General features: G+C 33.8%; 1 long non-coding RNA gene across 1 annotated transcript in view; it reads left to right on the forward strand.

Annotated features, from left to right (window-relative positions):
- Nucleotides 1-12,712, forward strand: part of LOC147078605 (uncharacterized) — a 45,182-nt gene that overhangs the window by 13,046 nt on the left and 19,424 nt on the right. The window contains exon 2 of the long non-coding RNA XR_015072190.1: nt 7,827-8,059. This is a non-coding gene — a long non-coding RNA (uncharacterized LOC147078605). The remainder of the gene's footprint in view (nt 1-7,826; nt 8,060-12,712) is intronic.

Below are 12,712 nucleotides of genomic sequence, written 5' to 3' on the forward strand. Positions count from 1 at the left end.
CTATTCGCATTTTTTATACTTTTATAGCATCGCTTGCGTATTTTATAATATACCTATATTTGCTACGTTTGCGAATGGTTAACAATAACTGAGTTTGATCCCTGACTAGTTTTATTGTTATTTTATTGCTAAAGGTGGAATCCGTTTCACATGTTTTAGTTGTGTTTTTTTTTCATTTTTTATTTGTCTGACGCAGGACGGTAAAACTTTGGGCCGCGTGCTGAACTAGTCTAACATTGGTGGATTAAATATAATTATAATATGTAGGTATGTTAAATATTAGATTTGAGAGATTTCTCGTCTCCCTTGCACGTGGAGGCGTACCTGACAATCGCCAGACGTTACCAGAAATCGCAGGTCTCGTGTCTAATGCGAGGGCAGTTTGGTATTTGCAAAAATGCATGAGTGTCACTACACACATTAGATGTGCGTACAAGTTCAGCATCTGCAAACATTGCTACCAAATCAAAACACTCCTCCACATTTACTCGTCGTTACTTCAATTTGCTTGTTTGTCAGTGCATTTTCACATGTTTTTTCACCCGCGTCGGAATACAAAAACACATGGGCATTTAAAATGTTTGTAAACAGTTTTTATACATTATTTATTTGCGGGTAAGATGTATGATATATTTAGTTATCTACTAGGGCTCAGGGGTTACTAAAGTCGATTCGGATGGAAAAATATTATGTTTAGACAAAATTAGCTAAAATTTAATAACGTGTTGACTTCGGTTTAGAGGCCATGAACTGAAAATGACAGTAACACTGTCTAGTCTTTCATTAGACGAAGGCTCGTTGGAAGGACATTGTCAACCAGTTCCCTTGATCAAAAATAATCTTGTAAATTAGTAAAGTATTTAGTGATTGATTAGTAACCCACCTTCCTGGTGAACAAAATTCCTTATATTTACGATTCGTCACTGTCCAGGAATGCGACACGGGGCGTTTCAGTACGTTGGGACATTAAATAAAGCCCACAGCGCTAGCAATTTAAGATACTTCAAACCGAACCGTGTATTAATTTTTACGATGTACCTAAGTACTCGAAATAATAATGATCGACGTTTTGTTTTATGTAGGTATTTATTATATTGAAAGAAAAACTATGCACCGGTGATGCTCAAATATCGTGATATCATAATATTATAATGCTTGTCCACCATGGATTTATTTATAAAAAAAAACGTATGGGTATCGAAATACATATAGGTCAAAAAGTATCGAGAATTCAAAGTATTTGACGACGCTACCCGTATCTACTAGAAGTGAAATATTTTTAAAAGTGCTTCGTTTTCTCTGAACAGGCCGCGTGGAAAATTTACGGCCTCGACCGCTTTTCGTTAGATTCGGTCTTATTTGATTTTTTTTATTACTTCAATGTCGTGCAAATTTTATGAAAGTTTTGCTAACTGACCTACGCATGTATCGACATACGGACACCTTCTATGTTGTTGTTTCCATGACAAAACAGAACAGTGACAAAACAGAACAACGATAAATATATCTATGACCTTTCAGGAAGATTATAAATTTAATATTGAAATTGTCCTATCTCTATTATGTTGATGGATTTTTAATAGCACAGATTTTTAATACGCCATAATAAATCAAATTATATACCTAATTTCTGCATTCCTAATCGCTAGAAAGCTTCAAATAAACGGGACTTTGCCGGCAAGCTTAGGATATCTCATCTTAATCAATATAATAATATGTTCAAAATGATTGGGTGACTAGGTACAACGAAATAATGACCTAACATAACCTAACTTAAATAGATTCCACAAAAATTAATGTTTCATTTTTCCCCTGGCTGTTCTGTTTTGTCACTGTTCCGTTTTGTCATGTTCTGTTTTGTCCTATGTTGTTATAGCCCCGCAGCTTTGAGCCTATCTTTGTATTCTTGTTAAGTATTAATAAGCATGCATAATGAATGGCTGACAATGTATTTGATTAAGATTTTCCTTATCGCACCATTGCCCTGATCAATCTAATCGACTGAGATGCAATGCATCTTTATCGCTCATTGTTTCAAACTTTCTTCTAGCGGATATTGTCGTTTGAGAATACCATATTAATTAATAATTAATATATTATAATAATAATTAATGTTTGTTTTATACAGAATCAAAATAGCTTTTTAATTCAGAAGAACGCATCGACTGCATTCAATCACTCTATCAAATCAGACAGTTAACAAGTTATTGCCTAAAACATAATCTATTATATATTATAATATTACCTTCTAATATGTAAAGCCAGTTTAAATATAAAGGTGTTTGTACTATATGAAGTTGATCCCGCCGTTCCATCACAATGTGTATCCTAACATAATATTATTATCGTCGTTCTTATCTATGTTATAAACCACACATCCAAATTGTCGCTATTTTTCAGGAGACTATTATAAAATAAAAACCAAGGCTGACAACTTATAATACAGGACGTGGCACTGAATTGATAATTACGATAGTACTGCTAGTAATAAATAATTATCTTGAATGTGCAATGCGGGGTAACCTGTTGGCAATATACATTTGAAGACCTCAAGCAAATATCATTCTATGTCACACCTGCATCATTTTGAGTAAATCTATTTTTAAAGTTCCAAACTCTGAATAATTGTTCCAATTATTAATCTTTCACTATAATTTTTAAACGATTTGTATAATTATTTAACATAAAAATATGATTAATAAACACTATCTACCATTTATTTGAAAATTTTACTCAATTGACAAAAATACAATATACCTACCCAGTATTCATGCACATGGAATGATCTTTCCTTGACCACTTTTCTAGAAACACGTTTTTATAGGACACATATATTTTTCCGAAAATGTTTTTACACAGAAAAATACGTTAAGAAATTCTTCACAAGATGGCATTAACAGTTCATTTTATACAAACAAATGGAATGATATTATTTGCTTGTGGTCTTTAAATATTTTCGATGCATATTTCGTTTAACTTATTACCATTTATTTCCGTATGCAATGATCATAATTTTTTTAACAGTTTACAATAAATTATTGCATTCGAAGTGTAATCAATAACTAGCACTACCATCGAAGTTTACAGTTTGACTATACTCTATTGTTTTCCTTGGTAGAAACTGTCTAAATTATCGTTTTAAATATTCGAAATTCAAAAAATGCAAACTAAGAACAATATAATGTTCGTAAATGTTGAACACGGCTTGCAATATTGGCAGGTTTGGGAGATTAATGTGTATTGTTTTTTGAAATAACTATAAGACGAATCGATTGACAAGTTTTAGAATGCCAACTGCATTTCAAAAACAATAATGTACCCTAGCTAGGTTCTTTATCGACATTTTAATACTGTGAGGCTACTTAGTTATTTCTAGTTGTGGTAAATTTGTTTTCCTTGTATTTCTGAAATATAATCTCGGTGACGTATTCGCCTCATTGCACTGACAGGACAATGTTCTGTCAATATTAAGAATTCTTTATTGCTTCGTTTCTTCGTAAATCTTTTCTTTCATTATCCCCCACTGCGGTCTTGTTTCTCGGAATTCCGCTCAGAGATTAAGTGGGTAGGTACTCAGACAGTCGTAATTTTACTTCGAACGAAATATGCAAATAAACTATGGGTAGGTACCTACTGCATAGTCATTCTTACATTTTTTGCAACTCGTGAGTCAAACCTTTGATGTATATACCTACATTGCTGCATCTCGCTGTAAACTGTGTAAACATGCCAGCAAGTATCCGATTTCACTGCCTGTGATTGTACGATTTTCTTGACATATGAGTATATTATCATCTGCCATTAATTGGACCGCGATACCCGTACGCAATTGCTAGTTTAACAGTAAATTTGAATTTAAAAAAATATATCTACCTATGTCACTTTAGGAACTGTGGAGATTTTAAGTATAGCCATTCGAAACTGGCGTATTTCCATCTTCATCACCGTTTACAACTTGCCCTCAAATGACTTTCATGTATCTCATCGTAAACTCCCCACGTGCGAACCGTCCCTCATATAAACACTTGCGCATTTACTCTATACACAAGATCGGCGGCTATCGAGAGTAGTTAATCATATTTATGTATTAAGGTATCTTGCTCAAAGGTTAACACAGCCAAGAGAGATGCTGTTAAAACACGTTTTTTTGTTATTTCCCTGTGCCTTTTCTCTCCCCTGCACGTTGCATTAGAGTAAAATCAGTAAACTCAGTCAGAGCTCCCTTAGAGCGTGGCGACCTCAGTCTTGGGTATCTGTTCCTGAGATATTACCAGGCGTAAACAACTGTACAGATGATTTACATCAAACGCAGTGCCTCGTGATACGCTCGATTGTGTGGTGCGGGGCGGGTTTGGTTTGGAGGACGTGTTGTTAAAACATAGCACTTATTGCAACAATTACAACTAACTTATTGTAACAGTTATGATTCCTGAATACATAAATATGAATACATAACTATCCTCGATAGCGGCCGATAGCAGTATTGTGTATAGAATAGATGCTCTGATAGGTCGTCGTGTGAGATGGCACCAAAAAGAAAGACGTACAGTCAAATGCTTCTATAAACATAACCATATTAGCGTGAGTTTTTTTTTTCTAAAAACTAGACATATTCAGAGGTGCTCTGAGCGAGAGAAAGCGATGCAATATTATTGATGTCCATACAGTTCACATTAGCACCCGTAACAATCAAATCAAATTTTCCCTGCCTAATTAATGCGTACCTACTAGAATAAGTCGCATTTGCGCATTCGTGGTTAAATTGTTCTACCATGTAGTTATTACACTGTTCAGTTCGTATTGAATTTCTGCAAGATCATCTGACAATAAGTACTACCGTAGTCCGTTTGTGTATTCGTGTCCACTCCATACTAGTAATTTGTGCTCTCTACTGGCATGCTTCGTCACTGGTATGTGTAACAGCTGCGGCAAGTTTGACTGCTCTTGTCTGAGTAATGCACTTGAAATGTGGCGGTCAATGAAACGGGTTGCAGGACTCGTTTCTGCATAGGTACGCGCCGATGAATAAATTAAATTTAAAACGTCTGCGGCAAAATCTTATTTTAGATATTGAAAGTCATTATGGCACTTCAAAGTGAGTGTTGCTCAAAGTTTTTGGACGCGTACCTACCCCTGGTGGTGCCCGCGTACGTAAAATGATTTTAGGTATTAATACTCGCTCACCCTAGCGGTTATTTTTTTTTTTGTTTCCTGCATCCATAATTGTATGGATGATTTATGATGGTTTTCCGTCTCGGGGTTTTGCCGACAATGTTTGTAATCTGTACTAATCTCTTTTTTAAGATTTTTTAAAGAGTTGAGACACCGTCCTGCTGTACGTGACCGGTATTTGTAGGTATTCATTATAATGATTGAATTACTTTGAATACAGCCTACAAATGAACCTGAATATAGTCAAAAAACTAATAATAATCCTACTCTACTTTCGAAATAACATTTAATCATGCATTGAAACAGGTGATCAAGCAACCAAGGTTACTCTCAACACTCATAATATAAGGCTTTGAGCTAACAATGTTTCAGCAACACGTACTGCATTGTTATTAGCTATTAATAGGCACAGAAAAGATTAATAAGATAAATATATGAAACCGTTGGACCATAGATCTGAAGCAGGATTATCTTTATTACTTTATGACGGTCAGGCAATGACGTATTAAATACGTAAATGTCATTGCGGTCAGGCCATGCAAGCCAAGAAACACAAAACGAGACGTAACTATTGAAAATAACATCTTTACCACGTGTGTAATTTTATCCCATAATTCTGCACGCGAGATTTAAAGCTTGTGTCAGCCTCACCCAGAAGGCAACCCACTTCCAATTTATTTTTGTGTTTCCTGATAAATAGCTTATGTTATCAATTCAGTGGCTTCACTGTTATGTACTTATCTTAAACATACAAATACATAAGTACCACATTACTCTAACCAACTCCTAATGATATGCATGCTCAATACTTATGTATGCTTTGATTGTTCAGATTTCGTACGTCCATGATGGCGGTTTGATAAGTTAATACTATTGTAGAGAAACATGGTGAATGCTGAAGTGTTACTAATTATCTTATACTTTGACCTAAAGAAATAAATGATTACTTAAGAATTTTCCTTATTTGTAACATCAAGGGTTTATAGTAGGTTAAGATATTTGGCGGGTAGGTAGAAAGAGATAAGTACACGTTTAAATTTGACTGTTCTATTTATGACATATATTAGATGTGGAGTGAGCTGTTTCTGGTCTGCTAAGGATAAAATTTATAAAAATCTTTTTCTTGGTAGTCTAATAAAAAAGTCGCCTTAATTACATATTTCATATTGTCGTAATACAATAATGTCTGTATATATTATATATTTTTTTAAATTGTGTGTGCATATCCCGAGTATTAATTTCCAGCCAACGCCAGAAATATAAAATCTTCACAACAAATCTATCCACACGTCATTAAACACTGTCAATTCTGTGTTCTTAAAATACCTATATGCATCTATTCTGTTATAATTTTTACAGATTTCGTCTCTTTTGAATATACATCTTTGTTTCCCTCATAATACGAAGTGTGTGTGAAGAATTACATAGTCACAATTAAATATTTTTGTAATTAACGATGTGAAAACTCTCACATTTTAAGACGTTTTTACGAGATTTAACTTGAATAAATATATTGTACTTTGATTAATTGAAATATACACAACATTGTTCGTTGATAGTTTTGCGCATAATATAAATTACCTAGTTGTAGTATTGATTCTATGCAAATCGTTTTAAAACATCTTATTAGTCGATTACCTATACAAGAAATGGTCGTAAAGTGTCATCTTATTACCACGTTTTTATTACTACGTATTCTTGTTTGTCCAGTACACATTTTTTCTTGTTTGTCCAATACAATTTTGCAATCGATTTTTATAACTAACTTCCCGACTAGCTAAACATTTGAAACTTTTAGAATATATCAAAACACGATGACAATGAATTATTTTAATATTTTTAGCCATCTTTAAGCAGAATTGAATTCATTTTCAGTTAATGCTGTCTTGTATGGAAAGTTATTTCGGAAAAAAATCGTAAAAAGTAAAACACTATTATTGGATGCTAAGGGGGTCCTAGCAACTAAATTATTAATATATACGTGCGTTACCATGGAAATCAAAATGACATTTCAGTAGTCTATATTTATTCAGTATTTCTATCAAGTACATAAAAAGTATTTATTAATACATAGAATTGTCAAGTTTATATGATTCAACACAACATTTAAAAACGTGGTGTATAAAAAATTCTTTTTATCTTGTAATTATTTTATTCTATAATATTTTAAATTTTAAAAACTTATCTGAATAGCGTTTCAAATTGCACGCCATTTTAATGTTGATAGATGATAATAATATTATGATATTTCCGCCATCTTGGTATTTGATGGGCTTCCAAAAAATTCAGCATCGTAAAATACATTATTTATTAACTGAAAATCAATAAAATGGCGGTAATTATACACCATTGAAAATTTGGTCGACATATTGGAATTTAGGGGCTTTTGGGTAAAATGTTAGCTGTCTAAATGTCTCCTAAAATGACTTTTATAGGCATATCTTCATACCGCAATTATTATTATTTAGCAGCTAGACTATTAGGTATTAAAAAATGTCGTTTGTTGATACAACTGGCCCCGATCTTTATTATGTATTTTATTTGATTTAATGAGTGAGTTTGAAATATATTATTTTATAATAATCAAGACGTAATTATATCACTGATCATTTTTATGTGCAATTTTCCTGACGGTTTTTTCTTTTTATTTGCAGCTCTCCGTGGATCGGCGCTCCGCAAGGGTCACTCCTTTGACCGTTTTTTTTTTGCTGCGCGAGCGGCTAGTGACGTCACAGTGTCTGTTTGGCTAAAAATGCATTTCCTGCGGCGGCAGTCAGTGGTGACAGTGACTCGGCCGAGCCAGACGCCGTTTCCTGCGCCCCGTCATGGGAACCGTGCCCCGACTGGCAATCGCATAATTATTATTTCGCATCGAGATCTCTATCAAGTAAGTTCTCAGAACCCTTTTTTTGTAATTCTGTGGCTCGCATTAATCATATTGTTGTTTAATGAGATTAATTAGCATGTAAGTGCTCTTTGGGGCATTGCGTTTTAAATTAAAATTTAGTCAGTCAAATAAATTAAGGTTCTTTATTAATATACCGTTGGATAAGCCACTATCTCAACCAATCCATTGAAATCAGGGAAGTGGATTCCTTCTGGAAGTGACTATAAGTAGGTACGATTCTAGAGTGTGGATAAACTTAAACGACGTAATTAAGTATGTACTTACAAAATTTTTGTCGTTAACATAATATGCGCTAACGCTTGTCACGTGTACGAAGCGTGCGTTCAATTATTGGTAATATTTGAGGACATTCAGGGGGCTTTGTATTCCTTGTGTTTAATGGTCTGGCTGTCATTGAGAAACTGACCTCATAGCTTTGGTGTGTGGCGACTGGTTTTCGCATTTCTATAATATAGGACTGTTCTGTGATTCGGATTGGTTCGACAATCTGGTGAGAAATGAAAGTTTGCCATTTACTCTGCCATGCTCTGAACCCAAAGAGAATAAAATAATGTTCAAAATTCTAATGAATTTAGTTTTGTATTTGTTTTGTTAGTTTAGTGTCGTTCCAACACAAATGAAATAGTACAAAACTTAATCCATTAGATTAGAATTACATTTGAGTTTATGCAAAGTTCTAATTATTGTCAAACCTGTGTGGTTGGCGTAGGAAAGAAACCATGCAATGTGGGAAAGAGATGGTTGTTAAATTTTCAAGTTATATTATATGTAGCCAATTTCGTGGAGGGGTGTAATTGGTTAATCGTGAAAATTGATTGGCAATTAAGTTTTATAATGGGATGTTCTACCCCTATCACACTGTTGGGCATTATTATAACATTATAACGTGATATTGTTACTTATACAATAATAATTATAAATTTACCAGACGCGGGACTTGAACTCTGGACACGCGACTCTTGATGCTGACATTTCTAGCATTCGACCACCGCGGCCGCTAAGTAGATTCGCCATCTTTGTAAAATTTTCTCCACAACATCAATCGCTATTATTATGGAAATAATATTACAATTCGATTAAATATCATATTAGGAGTTGTTATTTGTTTAAATACTAAATTTTGGCTGTATACCTTCTGGCATTGGCCAATGACTCAGTGGCGGCTGTACGACTTTATAGGTGCGGGGTTTACCCATTAACTATTAAATATACCTACCTACTGTCTCATATTATACATTATGTAGGTACCAAGCTATTTAATATAATAATATGCTTTATAGTAATGTCTAATTTTATATGTTAAATATCATTTTTAGAGTAAATAATATCATTATCAGAGTCCCCCTACTCAATCACATCTAGCAAGCTATTTTTTTACTGATTCGGGGTTATTCGAATCGCTCCCCAGTCGGTCCGTACTAACGCTAATGCATTTGAATCCTTTGTAGAACGAGATATTACGTACCTCGGATACAGAATGGTACACAATCATTCCCGGTCAGCGAGAAATAGACGCCATAGCTTTCTTAATTTGTACCTATTATATTGCTGCGGAAATTCGACATTATATTATGTCATAATTTACAACAATTGCTTTATATTATAATTGTAATAAATGTGTATAAAATAGCGACGAGTTAAGATGTATAAATGTAGGTATATTATGTCCAATAGTAAAAATATTGGATGTGTATTTTTTACATAATAGTGATGTGGGGATGATACCTACAAACCCCCAAGGTAGAGCCGCACCTGGCCACCGTAGTCTATTTTATTGCAAACTTAAAATTCCAACACAATAAATTATTATATACCCATTGGACTAGTAATAAATTATTTGTCTAGCGTAGCACGTGGCGCGTGACACGTGACACGTGACTTGACACGTGGCTTGTATTCAACCTTGTGACATTTTTTTGCAACAGCTGATCCCAACATAATATTACTTACGTCGTGTCGCTACGTTTTTATTCGGAATGCGTCTATTTATAATCCTATTATTTATTTAAGGCGATGTCTTTGGCCTAAATTACACATATAATGTGACTTTCACGCCATCTATTTATATTTACAGGCATCTACCATGAATTTCTAAAAATCTGTTACTAAAAACTTTGGTCGATTCCAACCAGATGGCAGTAAGTTACCATAATAAGTTAATAATGAAATTGCCAGATGAAAAAAAACGCTAGACAAAAATTCATTTACATATTATAAGAATATAATATATTCTACTTACTATAATATTATTATATATATATATATACTTATTCAAATAATTATTATTTTTTTTAAATAAGTACAATATTTTATTATATCGTATTGACATTTTTATGATAGTATATTATAATATATTGTAGGTATATAATTTGATCAAATTCAATTACACAAAAAACGTTGTTTATGGAATTACCTTCACTTATTATAATATAAAAAAGTTCTACTAGTTATTTTGTAATATGTGACAATCTAATTCACTGTGAATTGACACATATAATTTTAAATCGTCTGCCAAGAGTAAAAACTGGATTCCATTGATAACATTGACAATGTCACAAGATTTGATATAATACACGTGATATGATATAAGAAAATAAAATATAATCGCTAAGACACTTCGCTTTCTTCCATTTTTTGTGATGCAAGTGCTTTAATCGTATGTCCAATCACGAGAGTCCTTTTTGCTGTACGGCGTGGGTACGGGGAATTTGAAAAAGAAAGTTAGTAAGCGTCCTTTGTAAACCATGTACGGACCTGTGTAACTAATTGTAAAAACAAAATATGTAATGGACTATAAAGTAACGTTGTCCAACCAAATATTAAAATATATAACGCTAAGACCGCACGAGAAAGACTTAGTGTTTTATTTAATTTTACCAACATATATAAATCCTTTTTTTATCTTTTTTTTGTGAATCCGGGGTTCGATGGACACCTGAGCTAGCCTGGAACCCCGGGTATCTCAATTTCTTATCTCTGAAAACTGCTTGAGATTCATACAGGATAAGAAATGAGATGAATACAAATTGAAATCACCAATGATGGTTATACAATTATCAACTGGCAAGTTTTCAAAGTATGAAAAGAACGAATTATATGCATCGCGAGACGATCGCGGTGGAAAATACACGCAACAGTGAAAAATGACCCATTTCACCGTAATCGAATAATAACGACGTCAATAGCTGCAGCAAAGTGACAGTCAACAACAGATATACTATCTGGTCGGTCGGAGCGTACAGCAATGAGAACGCCACCACCTCTCTGCCCAAAATAAAAATTGCATTATAGTGAATTTTTTTTTAGCTTTATAAGCTGGCGACCCCACAGAAAACCCGTCGCGTTCCGAGGTTGGGAACCCTTGGTCTAAACAGTCATCTCGCTCGAAAGTTTAGCTTTGCCAAGAAAAGTGCTGTTAAAACATAGCACTTATTGTAACAATTACAACAATTGGATACAAACCTTCCTTAGATAGCAGCGGGAAGCGTCTTGCGTACATAGTCTAAGGAATAGACACGCTGGATCCAAACACATGTTTGTGAAAAATTGTTTAGGTTTAGGAATCAGGTTATAGAAAGTATTGAGAATACTAGACGTGTTGAAAATAAATCTTGGTGAATATCTTCACCTTGGAAGTGAATAGAGGTAATCCACACAAAATTCAAAAACGTTTTTATTTGACCAAACAATTTTTGAAATACTTATTGGTTATAATTATTATTATGGTGAAGAAAAATAACTGATTTTTTTACAGGAACATGTATTTCCATCAAATTTGCTAAACAATCTAATACACAAATGACATCCGTGAAGCTCTATTCACTTCCAAGGCGACGATATCAGGAAAACATGTATAATAAATAGTAAAACGCATGCGTAGATTAGAAATGCTTTTTATTATCGCTCAAGTCCGACAATTCTAGGAATATATTCTGGAAGAATTGCCAAAGAAACCAAAATAACCACTAAATAAACTAACTATATATGGTATATAATTATATAAAAAAGTTCCACTAGTTATTTTCATTAAAACATTTTAGAATATAAATCATTGGTTACATTGTATAGCATTGTAAATTAATAATAATTATGAGATATCGTTATAAGCATAGAACACGAAAAATCTGAAAACCATCGTGAAAATCCACGAAACAAGCATGGCATGCATAAACAGCTACAAAAGAAGTTGTTTATTCTAATGAAGTATATATAATAAGCAATATTATTGAAGTTAACCCACGAGCCATCACGTGGCCCTACATTGGTTGATGTGAAGCATCTAGTTCAGTTTTAGGCTGGGAATGCCCTAGGAAAAGATACCCAGGACTAAGGTTGCTACGCTCAAAGTGAGCTCTGACTGAGTTTAAAGAAGTTACTTTCTAATGCAAAGTTCCGGGGAGAGAAGAGCGCAAGGAAATTATTAAAATAAAAATAATTCTATTGTATATATAAAAAAATAATGAAGCTAATCATACGAACAGCAAAAATTACGTGTAGAGATCTTCACGCCCGCAGTAAGACGCCGCAAATTTTTTAAATGCAGGATAATTGGCCTTAGTAGCAACCAAGTCGGACGGCCCGATGGGCCCAACAGCTAGTTGGACCGACCTGAGCATCTCCTCCCGTTCGGGA

Source organism: Rhyacophila brunnea, unplaced genomic scaffold (assembly GCF_057557595.1).
Source record: "Rhyacophila brunnea isolate RB1 unplaced genomic scaffold, BYU_Rbru_1.0 scaffold_11, whole genome shotgun sequence".
In the NCBI taxonomy this organism is placed as follows: Eukaryota; Metazoa; Arthropoda; class Insecta; order Trichoptera; family Rhyacophilidae; genus Rhyacophila; species Rhyacophila brunnea.